We start from the raw sequence: 25,330 nt of genomic DNA on the forward strand, positions 1-25,330 counted from the left end.
GTGTGGAGTATGCCTCCTGCGCCTCTTTCCAGGTCATTTGGTCCTCCTCTGTACCTGATTGGACAAATTTATTTTCTGTGAGTCTAACCCTGTCTTGCAAGAATTCCCCAAATTGGTTAGTTTTAGTCTTGGATCTATTTATAGCTTGTATCAGGACTCCCCTCAGACAGGCCTTCATAGCGTCCCATAGTGAGTTCTGCATCACAGAGACGTTATTTTCTATAAAATAGTTTTGAAGAGCTGATGTAATCAAATTTATGTCTATGATTTGCAACCAAATGGGATTCATGGACCATCTAGTAAGGGTAGCTTCCAATCTAGGCAAAAGGCATAGGCCCATCATCAGGGGTGAGTGGTCTGACAGTACTCTAGGTAAATATTCCATCCTTTCCACTAAAGGGAGAATGTGTTCTGTTCCCAGTACTAAATCTATGCGGGAGAGGGTGTTATGAGATTTAGAGTAGCAGGAGAACTGTTGTGTTTTGGGATATTTAAGACGCCATATATCAGTCAAGGATAACTCTGACAGGAGCTCGCCAAACTTAGTTATGGGGGTAGCCTCTGTAGCGGTGTCTGATCTGAATCTATCCCAGTATGGGTGTACAATATTGTTAAAATCTCCCATGCATAGCACTGGGACCCCCGGTACTTTGTCTATGAGTGACGCAATTTCCTTCATAATATTATTATTATAGGGAGGGGGAATGTAGACTGCCACTAGTAATAATTCTTTGGTGAATATTCTACAATGAATCCCAATGAATCTGCCCTCCTCATCCACCTTAGCGGATATCAATTCAAAAGGGATAGATCTATGTACTAAAATACTGACGCCCCTCGAGTAACTTGAAAAGGTAGAATGAAAACTATGGCTGATCCATGAACGCTTCAGGGCCGCTATATTACTTTTTTCTAGATGCGTTTCCTGCAGACATACCACTGCTGGTGAATTTCCCCGTATATATTCCATGACAGCCGTCCTCTTTAAGGGGTCTCCCAACCCTCTCACGTTCCAAGAAAGGAATTTTACTTGGTTAGCCATTAGGATATAACGCATAGGGGATGGACAGGATACATATGACAAGCGTTAACATAACTCCGGTTCCCAAATACAAGGTTATGATAATACCCCCTTTTCCATACAAGATCACTGTAATCCATATGGGTGGCAGAACTGCGTAGCACAATCTATAAACATATGTGTCACCCTGGCCTGGATGCCACAAATATAATAAAGCTGTGTCTGAGAGCAAGGGGGAGGTTCTCTGGTCAGGGGAACATTAGCATGCAATACCTCCTGTCTCAGGCCAGTAGGGGGAGCAGGCTGCCCCTATAAAAGCTGGAACTGGGGGCAGGGTTAGGGAGAACTGGACGACCTGTCTCTGGATTGAGAGGTGTCCCAGAGCAGAGAGGGACAGTTGTATTGCACCCTAAGAGGACGTGTGGCGGTAGGAGAGCCACAAGCCAGGGACAAGAGGTGAAGTACGCCTGTCCTGGCAGACAAGAGACTAATTTACCAGACTTTGGCGTCTGAGGCTGTGAGGATTCCACGTCCTACAGCAGATAACCAGTCCGCAGGGGACTGTACATTCCTTGGCCTAAGAAGCCCAGAGGAAGGGACCAGCAGAGCCGTACCAGGCCGGGAGTAGAAAGGAACCCACGTTGCAAACCATACGGGCGAGAGGACACGGTGAGCTCGGGACCGTGGGCTGTTACCCTACAAGGAGGAGATAGCCAGAAGGAGCGCAGAGAGCACGGTAGGCCTACACCCTCACCCTGACCAGGGCCAATCTCCCAATTGCTCTCAGACATCCAGGTCCCCTCCTAGCCGGGACTGTTTGTGGGTCAGTTCACCTGTTCTAGTAAAGACCCTGGACTGCAACCTGTTGTCTGTGTGCTCCTTGCTCCTCCAGCACTAACGGTACTGGGACGCCCTACACCATCACCCCCGTCTTCCATTATACTGCCCTGGGGCCGCACTCTTCCCGTGGGGAGTCACACTATCCCAGCTGCATAGATCATCAGCCCCAGCGGTCTACCTGGCAGCGGCGGTCCGCACTGACCGCAATCCACGGGTGATGGTCTGACCACCCTGAGCCACGGAACTGGGTTGCCACTACTACCCCCATCGTTTCCCGATTGCCCGGCTCCGAGTGCCCCACAGCCCAGGGGGCGAGTCACATACAACTTACAAAAACATACAAACAGAAAAATACCGATCCATCCAGAAAAACCAGATGGATGGGGGTACCAGTCCAACTCGCATCCGTACATGAAGCAAGCGAGCAACCTACTAAAAGAGAAAAATAAACGTTTCTTGGGAGCCTGCCATTTTAGGATAATAGACAGAATATCCATTTTCCACTGGGCCGTGGGTTACTTGGTAAGAATTATGACTCCAACAGTCAATCAGATATGACTTAAGTTATACGTCTTCATTCAACGTTGTGGGTTCTGGCGAAGTTGCTGTTCATTTAGATCAAGCCAGCGGAGTGCTTCCTTAGGATTTTTAAAAAAGGAGGTCCCTCCCACGGCGGCCACTCTGAGTTTCACTGGGTAAAGCATACAGTATGGTATTTGTAGCTGGCGTAGCCGGCGTTTCACATCCACAAATTGTGCCCTACGTTTTGACACTTCAATGGAGTAGTCAGGGAAAAAGGACACCTTTTGGCCGATGACGGAGATGTCCCCTTTATCACGAGCTGCCTTAAGGATGCAGTCACGGTCCTTATAGTGGAGCAGCTTCATTAGGACTGGCCGCGGCGGGGCTCCAGGTAACAGCCGAGTAGGAACTCTGTGCGCCCTTTCCACAGCAAATAGAGGGGTCAGGTGTTCTGCCCCAAACAGGGAGAGCAGCCATTTCTCAAAATACTCAGTAGGGTTATTGCTCTCGGTTTTTTCAGGGATGCCAATTACCCTTATATTATTCCGCCTGAGTCTGTTCTCCAGATTGTCAGTTTTAGCTAGCAATGCCAGGATCTGTTGGTCATGTCTGCGATTGTCACTGATAATTTGAGGCTGTTTATCCTCCAAATCACCAATTCTCCTCTCAGCTGCTGTGGTGCGATCTGTTACTTTCTGCAGCCCCTGTCTCATGTAGGAAAGTTCTTCCTTAATCTCACCCATTTGATTACTAAGCGAGGACAGGACAGATCCATACTGTGTAACAACCATGAAAACATCCCTAATCGTAGGCTCTTCTGTCTGCTGGGTTGAGAGAGTGCTGAAGGGGTTAACCTCTGGCCAAAGCTGCAGGCTGTTATCTGAACTGTTAGGCTGGGTGCCCACGTAGCGTTTTACAAGCGTTTATGCTGCGGAATTTCCGCAGCATGAACGCTTGAGAAACGCTTGGTAATCCACCCCCCATGGTCCCCAATGACAAGCCGCACTTTCAATGCCCATGTTGCGGATTTTTTCGCAGCGTTTATGCTGAGCTCAAAAATCCGCAGCATGTCCATTAATTTTGCGGAAGCGCGGCATTGACTTGCATTGGACCGCGTGACTACCGCATCACTGCATTTGCACATGCGGATATCACACGGTTCAATGTGCGGATGGTACCCAGGCCTGGAGAAGAGGAGACTCTCATCCAGACCTGGGTACCATAGAAACTGTAAAAAAAAGAATTTAAAATAAAAAATAAAGTTTATACTCACCTTCTGATGTCTTCCCGGTGTTTTGTCTGCTCCGTCCGGTGTCTTGCAATGTTCGCGTTGATGTGAAGGACCTGCCATGACGTCACTGAGTCATGTGACCCATCATGTGTACGCCTATTCCCCCTTCCTTCACGACCTCGCTTTTTCCCACTCATGTTGGATGTACCCATCCCCTCTTTTGATCAGCTGTTTCACAAGCCTAGGACCAGAGGTGTCAGTCACCTGTCACTAAATTATCAATCAGTATTTATTTGCTGAGATAGTGTGGCTGGAGCATGCTATTAGCACAAAGAATTTAGATTCAGAAATGTGGACTCCTCGCTGAAGCAAAACCAGTAGCACAAAATATTTATAAACTGAAATGTGGCCTACTTTCTGTAGCACACTATTGGCACAAAGAATTTAGATTCAGAAATGTGAACTCCTGGCTTAAGCAAAACTAGTAGCACCAAATATTTATATGCAGAAATGTGTCCTGCTTTCTGTAGCACACTATTAGCACCAACAATTTAGATTCAGAAATGTGGACTCCTGCCTGGCTAAAAATATTACCAGCACAAAATATTTATATGCACAAATGTGGCCTTGTTTCAGGACTATGCTAGTTGGAGAAAGAATCTATATTTTCAAATGTGGATTCCTGGCTGGAGCACAATATTAGCAGCACAAATAAGTTATATGCTGAAATGTGGCCTAGTGTCTCAGGACCACACAATTAGCAAAAAGGATTGATCTGCTGAAAGATCGATTTCACAGCCACACAGGATTCTATCTATCTGAACTAGCTGGCTGACAATAAACCGCCTACCTAACTATCTCACTATCCAGTAGCAACAGCAGGAGCAGCCTTACTGCACTGTTACACTGACCAAATGGCACCAAAACAACATGTCCGCTTTTTATATGAATAGGGACATGTGAATTTTTCAGCCAATAACACGAGCCCTTGTGTCTGGACATTGTGGATGGTTTATGTGCTCTGATTAGCTGCTGGAATTTCCACATATTAAATTAAGAAAAAAAAATTAAGAATAACAGTCCACCGCTCCACTGACCTCTCCCAACCCCTCCCCTCATCAAACACATCCCCCCCGCTCATCATACAGCACCACTATCATAGCCAAAGTCCTAATAAAATCATGATTGGAAATGCGATAATTTACTGAACTTTGGCAGAATTTTTCCGATTTTGAGTAAAAACGCATGGGGGTCTGAACTCGAATCCAAATGTGCAATGTTCGTACTGACTTTGAGATTGGCAAACGTTTTCCGAACAAGTTCGCTCATCTCTAGTCCCCATATAGCCCCTCAAACAGTGTGATATCCTCACAAAGCTCCCCACACAGTATGATGTCCCCACAGCCAACCACACAGTATGATGACCCCACACAGACCCTCAAACAGTATAATGTCCACACAAAGCTTGCAACACACTTTAAGATCCTCAAAAAGACCCCACACAGTATAATGTCTCCCAAAAGCCCTCCATACAGTATGATGTCCTTACACAGTCCCTCACACAGTATCATATCTCCACAAATCTCCTCACACCGTATGATGATCCCCAAACAGGTCCCAACACAGTATGATGTCACCACACAACTCCGCCTAGTATGATTCTTCCACATGGCCCTCCACTCAGTATGATGTTGACACGCCCCCTGGGCCATGGGGTACTCGGTGCCGGGCCGGTTTGTGCAGGGGATGTCACAGTGGCAGTGACCCGGTCCGTGACCCAGGGCGGTCAATAAAAGGGAATTATAGTTTTTATAGTTAAATGTTCGTGATGCCACCTGTGGTATGCAGCTATATGGGGCAGCCGCTGCGGTGCAGATCCTCTGGAGCTGATGATGACGCAGCAGAGTTGGTTCAGCTCTCCACAGGCAGAGCTTAGCTCCAGGGCAGTAAGTGATGATTAATGAGGTAGATGTTGCTGTGCAGTGTAGTGCAGGGGATGGCGCAGATAATAATTCTAGGACACAGTGGGATGCAGTCTTCAAGGTTTACTCACAGTTGTTGAACTCCAGGCTACCAGGACCAGGGTAACCTCCCACGCCATCCTGTGTTTACCAAGACAGGGGTTCAGCAAACTCTCAGGTGTTTCAGGAGTACATAACAGGACCCCATTCTGTGTGCCTTCCTCGGTCGTCTTCCTGCGCTGGCTCTCACCCTCCTGCCCTGCGCCTCGCAACCAGTGTCCTAAGCCGGTAGCCTCGGATTTTGGAGGGCAACCTGCAATTCTCTGAATCCTATGCGGCTACCTTTTTAGCGATTTAGTTGTGGTTGTGAGCAACTGCACCCTTAAAGTATACAATCCTCCGGTTTCTAGCTGAGCCTTGTAGTTCTCAACTAGTTAGGGGCCGGTCCCCTCTGCGGCCTGATCCCTCCACGTTCCTGCAGATTTGGGCGCACGGGTGGCTTCCTGCACTTCCCGTGCCCCTGGGATCCCTTCGCTTCTGGAGCCTTCCTCTGCTCCCTTCCTCGTCCTGCCAGTCCTCCTGGGCCTCTCACTCTAGGCCCGCTCCTCTGAGCAGAGCTCCTACAGAGATCCTGCTTCCACTCCTTCTCCTCAGTCTGACTGGTCTCAGCTGTCCTGCTTCTAGATGGTTCCTTGCTTTCTTACACTCCTACTGAAGTGCTCCCCTAAACTACTTCCTCCACCCACACCCACTACATGGTTCCACCCTCCAGCCAGGGACCAGGGACTGTACTCTCCCTTAGGAGCAATCTCGCCCTTCCCTCTGAAGTGGAGTGTAATGGATGCAATTGTGTGGGTCCCGGGCAGTACTCCATCCTTACCTGAGAGTGCGATACCACACCTCTGGATGAGATGCAGTACCTCTGGGGCGCCACAATATTCCCACACAGCCCTCAAACAGTTTAATGTCCTCACAAACAGTATGATGTCCCTAAACAGTTCCCCACACAGTATGATGCCCCCGCACAACCCGCCACACAATACGATGTCCTCACTCAGTATGATGTCCCCACACAGCCCCCCACTCAGTATAATGTTCCCACACAAACCCACACAGTATGATGTCCCTTCACACAGTAAGGTATAATGACAAATACCCAAGTACATTTAGTATATACAGTTAGGTCCATATATATTTGGACAGAGACAACATTTTTCTAATTTTGGCTCTAGACATTACCACAATGAATTTTAAACAAAACAATTCAGATGCAGTTGAAGTTCAGACTTTCAGCTTTCATTTGAGGGTATCCACATTAAAATTGGATGAAGGGTTTAGGAGTTTCAGCTCCTTAACATGTGCCACCCTGTTTTTAAAGGGACCAAAAGTAATTGGACAATTGACTCCAAGGCTATTTCATGGACAGGTGTGGGCAATCCCTTCGTTATGTCATTCTCAATTAAGCAGATAAAAGGCCTGGAGTTGATTTGAGGTGTGGTGCTTGCATTTGGAAGGTTTTGCTGTGAAGTAAACATCCGGTCAAATGAGCTCTCCATGCAGGTGAAATAAGCCATCCTTAAGTTGCAAAAACAGAAAAAACCCATCCGAGAAATTGCTACAATATTAGGAGTGGCAAAATCTACAGTTTGGTACATCCTGAGAAAGAAAGAAGGCACTGGTGAACTCATCAATGCAAAAAGACCTGGGCGCCCACGGAAGTCAACAGTGGTGGATGATCGCAGAATAATCTCCATGGTGAAGAGAAACCCCTTCACAACAGCCAACCAAGTGAACAACACTCTCCAGGAGGTAGGCGTATTAATATCCAAATCTACCATAAAGAGAAGACTGCATGAAAGTAAATACAGGGGGTTCACGGCACGGTGCAAGCCACTCATAAGCATCAAGAATAAAAAGGCTAGACTGGACTTTGCTAAAAAACATCTAAAAAAGCCAGCACAGTTCTGGAAGAACATTCTTTGGACAGATGAAACCAAGATCAACCTCTACCAGAATGATGGAAAGAGAGAAGTATGGCAAAGGCGTGGTACAGCTCATGATCCAAAGCATACCACATCATCTGTAAAACACGGCGGAGGCTGTGTGATGGCTTGGGCATGCATGGCTGCCAGTGGCACTGGGTCACTAGTGTTTATTGATGATGTGACACAGGACAGAAGCAGCCGAATGAATTCTGATGTATTCAGAGCCATACTGTGTGCTCAGATCCAGCCAAATGCAGCCAAACTGATTGGTCGTCGTTTCATACTACAGATGGACAATGACCCAAAACATAAAGCCAAAGCAACCCAGGAGTTTATTAAAGCAAAGAAGTGGAATATTCTTGAATGGCCAAGTCAGTCATCTGATCTCAACCCAATTGAGCATGTATTTCACTTGTTAAAGACTAAACTTCAGAAAGAAAGGCCCACAAACAAACAGCAACTGAAAACCACTGCAGTGAAGGCCTGGCAGAGCATCAAAAAGGAGGAAACACATCGTCTGGTGATGTGCATGAGTTCAAGACTTCAGGCAGTCATTGCCAACAAAGGGTTTTCAACCAAGTACTAGAAATGAACATTTTATTTACAATTATTTAATCTGTCCAATTACTTTTGGTCCCTTTAAAAACAGGGTGGCACATGTTAAGGAGCTGAAATTCCAAAACCCTTCATCCAATTTTAATGTGGATACCCTCAAATGAAAGCTGAAAGTCTGAACTTCAACTGCATCTGAATTGTTTTGTTTAAAATTCATTGTGGTAATGTCTAGAACCAAAATTAGAAAAATGTTGTGTCTGTCCAAATATATATGGACCTAACTGTATATATATATTCATGCATAATATAATTGGAGCACAATCCATACAAGTGAATTTCTCACATTCTTTTTTCAATTACTCCTTTATTGGAGGGATGTGTGCAGTCAGACAGGTCGTACAACCCTCAGGGTAGGTTCACAAATAATTTTTTGATGATTTTACAGCAGATTCTGCTCCAAAATACACAAAAAACACTTTTTGAAAAAACTTCCCTTTAATTTTGAAGAAAAAACTTTGCAGTAGTGCACATGGTGTTTTTTTACCCACATATTTACTTGAGCGGTTCCAATTAAAACTAATAGAAGGCTTATCTAAGGCTATGTTCACATGTTGAATTTTGATGCGTTTTTTCCCACAGGCAAAACCTGTTCTCTTGATACTGCAGTAAAGAAGCAATGTAAAAAAAAACAGGTTTTGCTGCGTTGTTTTTTTTTGCGACATTTTGCTGCTTTTTTTTACTGTGTTTTTGTCTTGTGTACATGCTGAATGGGGAAGCCGCAACGTGCAAACACTTCCACTAACCCAACAATCCACTGGAGAAAGTTCCAATGTTATAACTGTAACACCCCTTTAGGGCTACCACGGTACGCTGGGTGTTATGGGGGGTCTCACCTCTCTAGGGTGCAGTGCCTCCACCCAAATCTTGATTGGAGCTCTCTCTGAAACTGCAGAAGGACTGTTATCTTCTGCCAGGGGCTGATTCGGGAAGCCCCTGCCACAGCTCAGTACACACTCAGCCGGAACAGGAGTAAAACTGTTTAACAGGTTTATTGCTATGCAGCAGAAATGAGGTGGATTTAAAGAAATAACATACAATTCTATTAACGGTGCTCTGTAAAAGTCATATACACATCACAATCTAATTCTACCCCGACCCTGCAAATATAACGTAGCAGGTTTTCCCTTTTTTTTGTATTAACTCAGTCCAAACGTTGGGGCCCAGTTGCCGCGGATGTTGGCGCGCAAATTTTAACCGTTGGTGCACTTCAATGAATATTAATGTCAATAGTCTGGGTTGTAGTGTACTCACTGTAAATAGCGCTGGTAGAACCACAAGTCTCAGAAGGGCACTCACGGTGCGTCTCAAACGGTCGTATGTTTCACTGGACACCAGCTGGGGGCGGCAGGATTCAGCCCTTTATATGGTGGGAGTGCCGGCAGAACTCTCTGAGTCCTTGATGTCACTTGCTTCACAGGGTGACAAGGCCGTGCTCTCTCCAGCAGCGCGGGTATATCAGAGGGGTCGGCAAGACTCTGCAGCGTAGAGGAATACAAATCCACACAGCTCCATCTTTCACTGCAAGCTGCCACGCTCTCTTTCCTCTGAACTTTTTCTTTCACTTTCACTTCCTGCCCAGCTCCCTCCCCCAAGTCCCTCTTCCTCCAATCCACTCTCTCTCCTTCTATCCTTCCAGGCTGTGTCATCTGACTGAAACAAGGGTCCCTGGGAATTGTAGTCCACTGCAGCTCAGGGGAAAAACGATTAATGTCTGTAGGTCCCTGTTTAACAGCAGCTGCAAAGCTCTTCTTAGTGTCTGTAGGTCCCAGTATACCAGTAGCTGATCTGACAGTTCCATGTGCAGGTGTTACGTTCTCCCCCTGGTGAATCATTGAAAGTGTCCCATCACGACATGAGGACTCACCACCTGAAACATGAATGGGGGTTAAGGCATCCTGACTAACACCAAATTTACATGCACACAAACCACCACCTGGACACATGGGAGATACAGGGAAATAAGGCCAAACAGAATTTGAATTAGGGTGTTTCATCCTGGGGACCTCAGTGGTATGTCCCATTCTATCATAGGTCAGCATCATGGGTGGCCTAGTGTCCCATTTGGGACGAGTGTGTACTGAAGGGGCCCCCTCCTCAGCCCCCGACTCTTGTCTCTCAAGAACAGGCTCCTCCAGGTGGATCTCTTCATTCAACAAATGTCCCTCTTCTGAACTTTCCCCCAATTGTGGGCAGGGTGCACTCGCCTCCTGACAAATGTCCCTTTTCTTTGTTTACAGGGTCCGCGCCCATGGGGTATGGGTCCTCGGTCCACATGTAGCTCCATTGAACGTCGGGTCCCCATTCATCCCAAGACTCGCTGTCACTTTCTCCTGAGGCAACCCCAGGTTGGGGTGGTTTTTGACACCTACGACTTCTCCTATTGCACGGAAGGGTTGTATGACCTCCTTGAGCTTGCAATGGGGGTAAAAGGATGTTTTTTCCCACAGGCAACAGATGGTGTCGATGATAGGTTTTGACAGCTCCGCCCCCTTTCCGGGCTTCACTCTGTAGGCCGGGACACCGGGCAACTTCTCCATCACCACATAAGGGTCAGGACACCACCGATCAGCAAGCTTGTGCTTCCCAGGAAGGCCCAGAAGTTGGATAAGGACTCTATCTCCAGGCAGTAAAACTTGTTCTCGAACCCTACAGTCGTAGCGAGTCTTATTGCGCTTCCCTGACCGACCAGAGGCCTGCTCTGCTAACCTGTAAGCTTTTGTCAAATCTTCTTTTAGCTGGGACACATATTTTAAGTAGGTCTTCCCATTAGACAATGGATGTCCCAAAACTAATATCCACTGGTAGTCGGGCTTTTCTTCTAAACATGAGGAAATAAGGAGAGTATCCAGTTGACTCATTAAAGGGTGCAATTGTAGGCATGAACCAACTGGTTCACATGCCTGCTCCAGTGTCCCTTCTTCCTGGGATCCAAAGTGCCTAACATGTTCAGAAGGGTACGATTGAATCTCTCAGGTTGAGGGTCCCCTTGGGGGTGATATGGTGTGGTTCTGGATTTCTTGATCCCACAGATGGTGCATAGCTCCTTGATTAGTCTACTTTCGAAATCTCTTCCTTGATTGGTATGGATGCGGGCAGACAGCCCGTAATGTACGAAGAACTTCTCCCATAGTGTTTTTGCCACAGTAATTGCCCTTTGATCTTTAGTGGGGTAGGCTTGGGCATATCGGGTGAAATGGTCAGTGACCACTAGCACATTACTGACCTAGCTTTCATCAGGCTCGATGGAGAAGAAATCAATACACACTAGCTCAAGTGGGCCATCACTGGTAATGTTCACAAGGGGGGCTGTTCTCAAAGGCAAGGTTTTTCTCAACACACACCGGGAGCATGATTTGCAGTATTCTTCAATATCCGCTTCCATGCGAGGCCAGTAAAATCGGTCGGCCACAAGACTCGTGGTCTTCTCGATGCCAAGATGTCCATGATCATCATGCAGGGACTTCATGACCATCCTCCGAAATCGGGTGGGTAACACCAGCTGTCTGCGGACTCCTCCCTTCTGGCACTTTGCCTCCCGGTATAGTAGTCCATTTCTTACTACTAGAGACTCTAGCTGCCAAGTCAGCAGGACAGACTCCTCTGTTCTTAATGCATTCTTTTCAGGCCTCCAGCCCCTCTTAACCCACCATCGGACTACCCCCACTGATCGATCCTCCTGCTGCGCCTTTCTGACTTGATTAAGAGTCAGTTGAGGGAGAGAGTCTGAATTCACATTTGTCACTCGGCAGTACAACAACGGGAGCGCTTCATTGGATACTCCTAAGAATTTAGCACAGCACTGAATAGGGAGGGCATTAGTTTGATGTCTATGGCACAGAGTCTTCACCTCAGGGGCAGGGACCTCTATCCATCCTCCTTTTTCTTCCTCATTTAAAGGTTCCCTAGGCAGGCGAGAGAGTGTGTCTGCATCAATGTTACTGATCCCCGGTCGATACTTTAAGCTGAAATCGTACAAAGAGAGCGTGGCAAGCCACCGGTACCCCGTGGCATCCAGTTTTGCGGTGGTTCTCACGTAGGTTAATGGATTGTTGTCGGTATGAACCACGAAGTGTAACCCTAGAGGTGGTCATGCAGCATGTCCACTACAGCCCATTTCAAAGCCAGAAACTCCAATTTGCGAGCTGGGTAGTTGCGTTCACTGGGAGTCAATCCTCGACTAATGTAGTAAACGGGACGTAGACAGCCATTATGGTTCTGATAGAGAATCCCTCCTAGTCCGTCGAGAGAAGCATCTACATGTAACACATATGGTTTACTGGGGTCTGCATAGGCCAACACTGGAGTTTGGGTCAAACATGACTTCAGTTTCTCGAATGCCTCGTCGCATAAAGGTGTCCATCTTTTCCCAAAAAGTTCATTAACTCGGAAGTAGACCTTCTTTCCTGACCTTGAGGAGTGGGCTGTCCTGTCGGAAGGGGGATACCCCTGGGTAAGGTCAGTTAACGGCTTCGCAATCCGAGAGTGCTGGGGTACAAATCTTCGGTAGTATCCACAAAATCCTAAAAAGAACCTAAGCTCCCTCAGCTTGGTGGGCTTAGGCCAGTTTACAAGAGCCTCCACTTTGGCGGGGTCGGTGGAAAATCCTTCTCTGCTGACTATGTGCCCCTCATATTTCACAGTCGTCTGGCAAATCCGGCACTTGTCAAGGGACAACTTCAACCCAGCCTCCTTCAGCCTGTCCAGCACTTTGAACAACCGCTGGTTGTGTTCTTTCAGAGTCTTCCCAAAAACAATAAGATCATCTAGATCAGGGGTCTCAAACACGCGGCCCGCGGGCCGCATGCGGCCCCTGAGGTTGCTTTATGCGGCCCGCAGGCACAGACCCCTTGACGATCCCGACCTGGTCCAGGAGGAGCCGCCGACAGCAGCGCTGAATTGCCACACAGAGACTGTTTCCCAGCACTGCATTTCCAATGCCAGCCGCTGGCCAATCAGAGGCCAGCAGCTGATATCTGCGTGTCGGCGCAGCGAGTATGACGTCATTGCCATATGCAGATGTCAGCTGCTGGCCTCTGATTGGCCGGCGGCTGACATTGAAAATGCTGTGCTGGGAGACGGTCTCTGTGCGGCAATGCAGCGCTGCTGTCGGCGGCTCCTCCTGGACCAGGTCGGGATCGTCAAGGGGTCGGACTCTGTGGTGCCTGCGGGCCACATCTGCAGGAAGGCCGCCGAGGGAACGGAGGACAGGTGAGAATCATCTTTTTTTTTTTCTATTTTATGTGTGTGAAGAACAGCACAGGGGGCACATAGCCACAAGAGGGGACCTGGATGGGGCACATAGCCACAAGAGGGGACCTGGATGGGGCACATAGCCACAAGAGGGGACCTGGATGGGGCACATAGCCACAAGAGGGGACCTGGATGGGGCACATAGCCACAAGAGGGGACCTGGATGGGGCACATAGCCACAAGAGGGGACCTGGATGGGGCACATAGCCTCAAGATGTGGACCTGGATGGGGCACATAGCCACAAGAGGGGACCTGGATGGGGCACATAGCCACAAGAGGGGACCTGGATGGGGCACATAGCCACAGGATGGGGACCTGGATGGGGCACAGAGCCTCAAGATGTGGACGTGGATGGGGCACATAGCCTCAAGATGTGGACCTGGATGGGGCACATAGCCACAAGATGGGGACCTGGATGGGGCACAGAGCCACAAGATGGGGACCTGGATGGGGCACAGAGCCACAAGATGGGGACCAGAGCCACAAGATGGGGACCTGGATGGGGAACATTGCCACAGGATGGGGACCTGGATGGGGCACATAGCCCCAAGATGGGGACCTGGATGAGGCACATTAGTACAAGATGGGCGCCAGGATGGGGAACGTTGCCACAGGATGGGGACCTGGATGGGGCACATAGCCACAAGATGGGGACCTGGATGGGGCACAGAGCCACAAGATGGGGACCTGGATGGGGCACAGAGCCACAAGATGGGGACCAGAGCCACAAGATGGGGACCAGAGCCACAAGATGGGGACCTGGATGGGGAACATTGCCACAGGATGGGGACCTGGATGGGGCACATAGCCCCAAGATGGGGACCTGGATGAGGCACATTAGTACAAGATGGGCGCCAGGATGGGGAACGTTGCCACAGGATGGGGACCTGGATGGGGCACATAGCCACAGGATGGGGACCTGGATGGGGCACATTAGTACAAGATGGGGACTTGGATGGAGAACATTACTACAAGATGTTTTCCATTATTACTATATGATGCTAATTGTAAGACAATATTACTGTATGTGGCCAATTGGGGGAAATAAAATTGTAAAAAAAATAAAAAATAAAATAAAGCATGAAAAAATATTGGGCACTAAAAATGCTGTTTTATATGTAAACTAAAGTAAACACAAAAATGTGCACGTTTATTATCGCCACATCCATAACGACCCAAGCCATAAAAAAATAAACACGGCAAAAATGTTCAAAAGGTGTATACAAAAAAATGGTATCACTAAAAATGTCACATTGAACAAAGAATGCGGCCCCCCAAATTCAAATTTTTTCCATGTGCGGCCCATATACCCAGCCGAGTTTGAGACCCCTGATCTAGATAAACCAAGACCTCACGTAAGTGCATGTCCCCCACTACTTTGTCCATACATCTCTGAAAAGTGGCTGGAGCACCTGTCAATCCTTGAGGTAGTCTCTGAAACTCAAAGAACCCAATGGAGCAGGTAAAAGCGGTGTTCTCCTGATCTTATTTTGACATGGGTATCTGATAGTAGCCACTCCGGAGATCTAACACAGAAAACCATTGGCTCCCTTGCAGGCAACCCAAAGCTTCATCTATTCGGGCACAGTGTACTGGTCAGGGACCGTACGTTTGTTCAAGGTACGATAATCCACACACATCCGAATAGCTCTATTTTTTTTCCGAGCTATCACAATGTGGGAAGCATAGGGGCTACTAGACTCTATGATGACTCCTGTGTCTAACATACCGAGTAGATGCTGCCTGACATCTTCAATATCCGCAGGGGCCAATCTTCGGGATCTCTCTCTGAAAGGCGTTTGATCCTTCAACCGAATGCGATGCTCTACTCCTTGGGCAAGGCCCATGTCCCATTCGACTAAAGAGAAAGTTGCCCCCCGCATCATCATGCCATCGATAACCAACCCCCTCTCTTCTCTTTTCAGCTCACTTCCTTCAAAACAAGGGTCAAAGCTTTCAGGCTGCAGTTCCCTCTTCTCCTCCTCCGTCCTCACATAGGCTTCCAGACAGACTGGGTGGATGGATAGGGTCTGCGAGTAATTTTCTCCCCCAACTTCACGACACCACTGAGCTAACGTACGGAAGATGTTGGCATTTGTTCCCACTATGACAGGTGTAGGTCTCTCATCTGCCTCTGCCTCCGGGCAGATTAGCGCTATGATGGGTATCTCTTTATCCACTCCAACAACAGTCTTTGGGAATCATAGTGTCACGGACACGTATCCTCTGTAGGGGTAGCTGTGCTCACTCAGTCCCCACACCACGAGACCAGACAACGGTTTCAGAGGCACATTGGATAAATATCTCTTATACCATCCTTCGAAGATGATGGACACTTGAGATCCGCTATCCAGCAACACTGAACAAGTTTGACCATTGATATATGCGGGGACATGTGGCGCTGGTCCCACCAACCCTTCAGGCAGTGTTTTCGATGAGGCACTATTGGATGGGGAGGTAGAGTAGGTCTTAGTTGCTGATGGGGGCTCAGTATGGACACAGACGAGCTATATGGCCTGGACTCCCACAGACAAAGCACCCTTCTGGTTTCCTACTCTCCACTCTACAGAGGTCATCATTCTCTATTCCTGAAGCCAGGGTTTGCTTCTCGGCTACCTCTGCAGCACTTTGTAGCCACTGTATTGTCTTGGCCTGGGCACTTAACAATTGTGTAAACTGCTCCCACTGTTTCTCGATGACTTTCAACAGTTCTGTCTCTCGGCAGTCGGCTTCAGGGCAACAGTAGTCACCCGAGGGGATGTCTTCTCTCTTGCGGCCAAAATAGCCTCCTCCTTGCGAACTTCCTTAAGCAACTCATGAAAAGAACCAGGAATCTTCTCCCTATCACAAGACCTCATCCGCTGGGCAATTGGACCATGAGTGAGAGCTCCTCTGAGTACTTAGTCTAGACGACACTGATCAACTTCCTTAGGGTTGACTCCACCTTTAGATACTATTCTATGAACCAGCTTATCTAGTCGGTATAGATAGTCGGACATCTTCTCATCTGGTTGTTGCTAAGTGGTACGGAGTTTATAGAGTAGATCAGTAGCATCTTCAGGGGATCCAAAAGCATCTTCTAAAGCACTCATATAATCTTTATAAGTTGCTAGTGGCTTGCTCCGCCAAGCAGCCTGCACCACTTCCATAGCAGTACCCTTCAAACTTTCTACTATTTTCTGCTTCTTTACGGCATCAGTGCACTGCCACTCTTCTAAGCACAGTAAAGTGACATCCCTCCAAGTATCATATCCTTCTTCTCCAGCAGGGGTGGGGAGGGCACCCAAGAAAGTTCTTAAACGACGGTAGTTTACTTCTGGTTGCATCTTTGCAAACTGATTGACTAACTTTTCCATAGCTGTCATAAGCACATCAGCAGGGGCCGCTGTCTCTTCAGGATTGACTCTAAGTGGAGTAGAGGGCGGACATATACTAGTCTTTCTAGGCTGAGTGGTTGATTCCAGTTGCCGGGTCTCAACTTCAGACTCAGTAGGCCAAATGATCTTCCATTGTCGACCATACTCGGGGAACTCGGCTATCATTGATGGGAAGTATTCTTTCCTCAAGATCTGCCCGGTTGAGATCAGGGCTGTGGGTAACTGTCCCCCCTTTTCCTTCCTGCGGTCGACCACTTTAGGGTGGGCAAGTTCAGTGAGTCGGTTAACTATTTTCAGTATCTCTTCATCAAACACATCACAGAGCTCGCCACTCACTGCAAAGCTTTGTTTAGCTGTAACATCCATCTCTTCACACCACAAATACACTTCTTGCTCTGTTAAAGTGTCCATAGTAAATACTCCTGTGTTAGTTCTGGATCTCAGCAGTGCCTCCACTGTAACACCCCTTTAGGGCTACCACGGTACGCTGGGTGTTATGGGGGGTCCCACCTCTCTAGGGCGCAGTGCCTCCACCCGAATCTTGATTGGAGCTCTCTCTGGGACTGCAGAAGGACTGTTATCTTCTGCCAGGGGCTGATTCGGGAAGCCCCTGCCACAGCTCAGTACACACTCACCCGGAACAGGAGTAAAACTGTTTAACAGGTTTATTGCTATGCAGCAGAAATGAGGTGGATTTAAAGAAATAACATACAATTCTAGTAACGGTGCTCTGTAAAAGTCATATACACATCACAATCTAATTCTACCCCGACCCTGCAAATATAACGTAGCAGGTTTTCCCTTTTTTTGTATTAACTCAGTCCAAACGTTGGGGCCCAGTTGCTGTGGATGTTGGCGCGCAAATTTTAACCGTTGGTGCACTTCAATGAATATTAATGTCAATAGTCTGGGTTGTAGTGTACTCACTGTAAATAGCGCTGGTAAAACCACAAGTCTCAGACGGGCACTCACGGTGCGTCTCAAACGGTCGTATGTTTCCCTGGACACCAGCTGGGGACGGCAGGATTCAGCCCTTTATATGGTGGGAGTGCCGGCAGAACTCTCCGAGTCCTTGATGTCACTTGCTTCACAGGGTGACAAGGCCGCGCTCTCTCCAGCAGCGCGGGTATATCAGAGGGGTCGGCAAGACTCTGCAGCGTAGAGGAATACAAATCCACACAGCTCCATCTTTCACTGCAAGCTGCCATGCTCTCTTTCCTCTGAACTTTTTCTTTCACTTTCACTTCCTGCCTAGCTCCCTCCCCCAAGTCCCTCCTCCTCCAATCCACTCTCTCTCCTTCTATCCTTCCAGGCTGTGTCATCTGACTGAAACAAGGGTCCCTGCGAATTGTAGTCCACTGCAGCTCAGGGGAAAAATGATTAATGTCTGTAGGTCCCTGTTTAACAGCAGCTACAAAGCTCTTCTTAGTGTCTGTAAGTCCCAGTATACAAGTAGCTGATCTGACAGTTCCATGTGCAGGTGTTACATAACACAGCTGGAAGTATATGGTGGTAGGCTTCATGTCGTAAGCTGTGTCCAGTAGCAATGCCCTTCATGTGATACCTTCTCCCTTGAAGCACTTGGTGGTATAAGTCAGGTGAATACCAGCCTGCACAACTGGTGACCAGCTCAAGAAGCGTCCAGAGTGATGAGACCTCAGCTTCAACTTTGGTGTCACAGATATGCAGCGTATAGAGACAGCTGGTCTGATCTCTCTGTCAACGACTGGTTCGTCAAGTTCAAATGTGCTGCCAGCCTTGACAGAACAAGGGTCCTCAGGAATAAAACTTGGAGATGACAGCCAGGTGTTTTCACAAAGACTAGATGCAGCCATGAGTCCTGTTCCTGGGTAAGTTGGATGTAAGTCAGTGGAGATGTGGTGCGACTGTTCAGGAGCGACTTCGGCAACCTCCACAGCCAGTATAGCGGCACAAAGACCAAGTCTTGGTGCAGTGTGAGCAAGCCTCGAGGCTAGTTTGGCCCTGTCCAGCACAAATCCACAATATACCTTGTTGATGGCTTCTGAGGTGTTTAGGTAGGCTACTGCAGCTATTACCTTTGTAGCTGCATCAGAGAAAATGTGGACTTCTGTTCTAATGGCGGCTGAAAGAGACAGAACAAGGCAGAACAAGATAGAAACGAGATGGGATGTTCTAGGATATTCGGTAGTGATGAGCGAACGTGCTCGCCACTACTCGGTACTTGCCCAAGCATCACGGTGCTCGACAAGCTCAGTGAGTATTTCCGGGTTGCTCGGGCGGGAACTCGGGTCCCCTCCCTGCATGTTTGGCGCTCTTTAGAGAGCCAATGAACATGCAGGGATTGCCTGCCATGCACTGTAATGCCGTAGCCATGTTGGTTGTGGGCATTATAGTGATTGGCTGGCTGCACAGCGTCATCAGGTCTATATCAGACCTGGCGCCGCCATGCTCGTCACAGTCACTCCGGATCAGACAGTGTAGGGAGAGCTGCTGCTGTGTCAGGGAGAGATTTGATCATGTATTAGGTAGTGTAGGGAGAAAAAACATACATTACACATATCCATCTTAACAAACAGTCCTTCTGAGGACTAATCCATCTGCAGAGATATCAGGCAGGCAGGGTGTATAGGCAGGCGGTGTATATAGCAGACTGCAGTGCATATAGCACAAGAGGCTCCATTCCAGTTCTGTCGGCTGCTGCTGTTAGATATTTCTGGAAATAGGCCCAGGTCTCATGGGCCAGGAATAATTTTTTTTGCATGTTAATCCTCATGATTTGCTGAAAAAGCAATCCAGAGAACACGGTTTTTCTGCGCCATTTGCTTGTTGGCACTGCAGAATACAGCCAGGCCCTTTCCATATTACAGCGCTAAAAATCCATCTATTTAAAACTGTGTTTTCTCCGTCACATGGATCACATATACGTTTTCAGAAAATACTGACATTTCTGGCCTCCATTAAAAATTTCTTTCAGTGTGTCAGTGAAGCAATTCACAGCAGTTTGCTGGTCAAACTACTTACCTACAGGCCAGGTATTTAAAACTCTGTTTTCTCCGTTACACGGATCACATATAAATTCGCTCCAAACTCAGTCATTTGTAGTGAGCGTGGAAGATACTGTCCTCCATTTAAAATAGGCAAGGCACGTGGCAAGGGACGGGGAACTGGACGTGATGGTAATGGTGCATGCAGAGGCTGTAACGGGTCAGGGAGGCGGAACCTCTGAGCTACTATACAAGGGGGCGGTCCTTGTAAGGGAGCGGGTGGCGACCAGGGAAGATGGGCAGGCAGTCACAGCAGGTGACCGGGACAGTCTCTGAGTGAACGGGCTGGAGGTCACGGCAAGTGACCGGGGCAGTCTCTGGATGAACGGGCAGGAGGTCACGGCAAGTGACCGGGGCAGTCTCTGGATGAACGGGCAGGAGGTCACGGCAAGTGGCCGGGGCAGTCTCTGGATGAACGGGCAGGAGGTCACGGCAAGTGACCGGGGCAGTCTCTGGATGAACGGGCAGGAGGTCACGGCAAGTGACCGGGGCAGTCTCTGGGTAAAGGGTTGGTACGACCTGTGGCGGCTGATGGTAGACGTGAGCTCCCAGGTGAGCAGGCGAGAGTCTCTGGATAAACGGGTGGTCACAGCATGTGACGGCGGAGCCTCCAGGAAGACCAACAGACAGGCGGCAGATGAGCGCTCCCAGGTGAGCGGGCAGAAGTCTCTGGACAGGCGGGTGGTCACAGCACGTGACGGCAGAGCTTCCAGGTAGGCTAGGAGACAGGTAGCAGATGAGCGCTCCCAGGTGAGCGGGCAGAAGTCACTGGACAGGCAGGTGGTCACTGCACGTGACGGCGGAGCCTCCAGGTAGGCTAGCAGACAGGTAGCAGATGTGCGCTCCCAGGTGAGCGGGCAAGCTGGTCCATAGACAGACTGACCAGAGTTGGAAGGCAGACCGTCGGACCTCAGGCAGGCAGGCAGGTAGCTGATGTGCGCTCCCAGGTGAGCGGGCAAGCTGGTCCTTAGACAGACTGACAGGAGTTGTAAGGCAGACCGTCGGGCCTCAGGCTAGCAGGCAGGTAGCAGGATATCAGGCAGGAATTAGACAGCAGACTGGCAGGTATCTGGCAGGGATCTGGCAGGTAACTGGCAACGGGACCTGAGGGCTGAAGCAGAGTAGTGAACAGTGCTACAACATTGCTCGGGCACCTCCATTTTGGAGGAGGTGCCTTATATATGGTGAAGTCCTCCGGCCATTGGCCGGGGACTCCTTAGGACGGCGCGCGCGGCCCCTTTAAGAGGGAGGGAGAGCGCGTGCGCGCGCCCTAAGCACAGTGGCCGGGAAGGAGCGCGCGCTGCCAGCAGAGCGGGAGGAGGACGCCGGGCACGGAGCAGAGAGGTGAGCGGAACAGCGTCCCTGCCTAGCAGAGGGCAGGGACGCCGGCGCTACAGTACCCCCCCCTTTAGGCCCCCCCTTTTTTAGGCCAGACAGAAATTTAGCAAGGATAAGAGGGGCATGGATGTTCTCCCGGGGCTCCCACGTTCTCTCCTCAGGACCAAACCCCTTCCAATCTACTAGAAAAAAGGTCTTTCCTCTTACCCTTTTGGTGGCAAGAATGTTCTCTACCTCAAACTCGTCCTCAGCAGAAACCGGAGCAGGAGGCGTACCTGTAGACTTGGAAAAAGAGTTAAGTACTACAGGTTTGAGGAGAGATACATGGAAGGAGTTAGGGATCCGTAAGTTGGCCGGGAGTTTCAATTTATAGGCCACCGGGTTGATCTGACTGATGACCTCCAGAGAACCGATGAACCGAGGCCCTAACTTGTAAGAAGGTATCTTGAGTCGGACATATTTAGATGAGAGCCAGACTTTATCTCCAGGACGAAATTGTGGAGGATCCAGGCGTTTTTTGTCAGCGTGTCTTTTCATCCGTTCGGACGACTGAAGGAGTGCGGATCGGGTACTCTCCCAAATGGAGGAAAATTTGCTAACAAGAGATTCCGCAGCCGGGTTGTCCACAGAGGTGGAGACAGGAAAAGGAATCCGAGGATGCTGACCGAAGACTACAAAAAACGGGGATTTGGAGGAGGATTCGCTCTCGTGATTGTTAAAAGAGAACTCGGCCCATGGTAGGAGATCCACCCAGTCTGAATGATGGGCATTAACGAAGTGCCGGAGGTAACTGGTCAGGTTCTGATTGATCCGCTCCACTTGACCATTGGACTGTGGGTGGTAAGCGGAAGAGAAGTCCAGGGTGACGTCTAGCAGTTTACAAGTGGCTCTCCAGAAGCGTGAGGTGAACTGTACCCCACGATCCGACACGATGTGGAGGGGCAGGCCATGAAGACGAAAGATGTGACGAATAAAGTCTTTAGCTAGCTCGGGTGCAGACGGGAGGCCTGGCAGGGGAATGAAATGAGCCATCTTGGAGAAGCGGTCAGCGACCACCCAAATGACCGTACAACCGGCAGAGACTGGGAGGTCAGTTATAAAGTCCATTGCTATATGCTGCCAGGGGGCAGCAGGTATTGGAAGCGGAAGGAGGCGACCGGCTGGCAGATGTCTCGGAACCTTGTTGCGGGCGCAGGACACACAGACAGAAACAAAGTCTATTACGTCCTTGTGCAGGGTAGGCCACCAGTAGTGCCGGGTAATAAGCTGGAGGGTCTTTTTCTGACCGGCATAGCCAGCCAGTTTAGACGAGTGACCCCAGTGAAGGATCTTCTCCCGATCAGGTACTGATACGAACGTCTTTCCGGGAGGGAGACGATTTAGACTCACGGGAGCCACCTGCATTACTCTGGCGCGATCGATGATGTGTTTCGGATCTTCCTCGAGATCAGACACCAGAAAGGATCGAGACAAGGCGTCCGCCTTGACGTTTTTGTCAGCCGGGCGAAAATGAAGAACAAAATCAAAGCGAGCAAAAAACAAGGACCACCGGGCTTGGCGCGGGTTAAGTCTCTGGGCATGCTGGAGGTAAGCCAAGTTCTTGTGGTCAGTGTAAATTATTACCGGGTGAAGAGCCCCCTCGAGCAGGTAACGCCACTCCTCCAAGGCCAGTTTGATGGCAAATAACTCTCGGTCACCTATGGAATAATTGCGCTCTGAGGAGGAGAAGAGTTTAGAGAAGAAGCCGCAAGTTACCATCCTCCCGGAAGATGATTTTTGAGTAAGTACCGCTCCGGCTCCAGAGGAGGAGGCGTCAACTTCCAGGAAGAACTGCTTGTTGCCGTCCGGGCGATGCAGCACCGGGGCGGAAGAGAAGGCCTGTTTTAAGGAAAGAAAGGCCTCCTCTGCTTCGGGCGGCCACTCTTTGGGATTAGTACCCTTACGGGTGAGCGCGGAAATTGGGGCAGTCCGGGAAGAGAAGTGTGGTATGAAGAGGCGGTAGTAGTTGGCGAAGCCCAGGAACCGCTGAATGGCCTTCAACCCCTCCGGTCGAGGCCATTTCTCGATGGCAGACAGTTTCTCTGGATCCATTCGTAGGCCGGTCTGTGAAATAATGTAGCCCAAAAACGGAAGCGAGGTCTGCTCAAAGAGGCACTTCTCGTATTTAGCGAAGAGGTGATTCTGCCTGAGCCTGAGCAGGACCTGACGAACGTCCCTCCGGTGAGTCTGGAGATCCGGAGAGAAGACCAAGATGTCGTCCAGGTACACCACTACGCAGGAGTAGAGAAGGTCCCGGAAGATGTCATTGACCAACTCTTGAAAGACGGCAGGAGCGTTACAGAGACCAAAGGGCATTACCAGATATTCATAGTGGCCGTCCCGGGTGTTGAATGCCGTCTTCCATTCATCCCCCTGACGGATACGAACCAGGTTGTACGCCCCACGGAGGTCCAGTTTGGTGAAGATTCTAGCCCCCCTCAGACGATCAAATAACTCCGGAATGAGCGGAAGGGGGTACTTATTCTTCACCGTGATCTGGTTAAGGCCTCTATAGTCTATACAGGGACGGAGAGAGCCGTCCTTCTTTTTGACGAAAAAGAAGCCTGCTCCCGCCGGGGAGGTAGATTTCCGGATGAATCCCCTGGCCAGATTCTCCTCAATATATTCGGACATCGACCGGGTCTCAGCAGCGGATAATGGATAAATACGCCCACGGGGAGGAGTAGTACCGGGTAACAGGTCGATAGGGCAGTCGTATGGTCTATGAGGGGGTAGTGTCTCTGCCTCCTTTTTATTAAAGACATCAGCATAAGACCAATAAGGAATCGGAAGTCCAGGTAGATTAGCTGGGGTAGGAGAAGGACGGACGGGATGGACGGGAACCAGACAGGTCTTATGGCAGTCCTGTCCCCAGCGAAGGACCTCTCCGGTCTGCCAGTCAAGCACGGGTGCATGTCTCTGGAGCCAAGGTAGACCTAGCAAGAGGGCGTGAGAGAGTCCAGGCAGAACATGAAAGGAGATACTCTCAGAATGCAGCATTCCCACCTGCAGAGTAATGGATTCGGTGATGAGTTGGATGGGGCGTGGTAAGAGACCCCCATCCACGGCAGCAACAGACAAGGGTACAGCCAGAGGTTTGGTGGGGATGCGGTATTTCTCTACCAGGGACTGTGAAATAAGATTCCCGGCTGCTCCAGAGTCAAGTTGGGCTAGTTCGAAATAACCGTTCTCCCCGCAGACGATTGAGACTGACAGCAGCAGAGATGGAGAGGATTTATTCTTGTCTAGGTCGACCTCTCTGAGCGAACCTAGACGCAGGCGTTTCCCGACCTCTCCGGGCAGGCACGGATCCGGTGCTCCTTACTGCCACAGTAGAAGCAGCTCCCCTCGGCACGGCGTAAGTCCTGACGGGTTTTGACCATCTTGGTCTGGTCGACCTGCATAGGCTCAGGAGAGTGTACCTGGGGAGAGACGGATGGAGTGACGGGTTTCTGAAAAGTAGGAGCTAGACGTGGAAACCTCCTCTCACGGGTGACCTCTTTGGCACGCTCCTGGAACCGTAGGTCAATCCGGGTGGCAAGAGTTATTAGGTCATCGAGAGTGGTAGGAATGTCCCGACCGGCAAGTTCATCTTTAATACGGCCGGACAGACCCTCCCAGAAGATGGATACCAGAGCGTCGTTATCCCAGGCCAGCTCCGAGGCAAGGGTACGGAACCGTATGGCATATTGGCCCACGGTGAGACTTCCCTGACGGAGGCGTAGCAGTGATGATGCGGATGAGGTCTTCCGTCCGGGTACGTCGAAGACTTTCCGGAAAGCCGTGAGAAAGGCAGGCAAGTCGGACACCAGGGGGTCTCCTCTCTCCCATAGAGGATTTAGCCAGGCCAGGGCATCCCCGGTGAGATGGGACATGATGAAGGCAATTTTGGCCCGGTCGGAGTTAAACTGGTGGGACAATAGTTCAAAGTGCAGGGTGCACTGATTTATGAAGCCCCGAGCCTGGGCGGAGTCGCCTCCGAAGCGAGGAGGTGCAGAAAGCCGGGGTCCGGGGTAGGATACCATGGTATTAGTGGGCAGCGGAGCTGCCGGATTGCGAGTCATGGCACTGGCGGAGGTTGCTGGCGGAGCAGTCAGAGTGTCCAGGCGAGAATTGACATTCCG

This window comes from Phyllobates terribilis, unplaced genomic scaffold (genome assembly GCF_046119375.1).
Source record: "Phyllobates terribilis strain yellow unplaced genomic scaffold, ASM4611937v1 Scaffold_8__6_contigs__length_399053987, whole genome shotgun sequence".
NCBI classification, from domain to species: Eukaryota; Metazoa; Chordata; class Amphibia; order Anura; family Dendrobatidae; genus Phyllobates; species Phyllobates terribilis.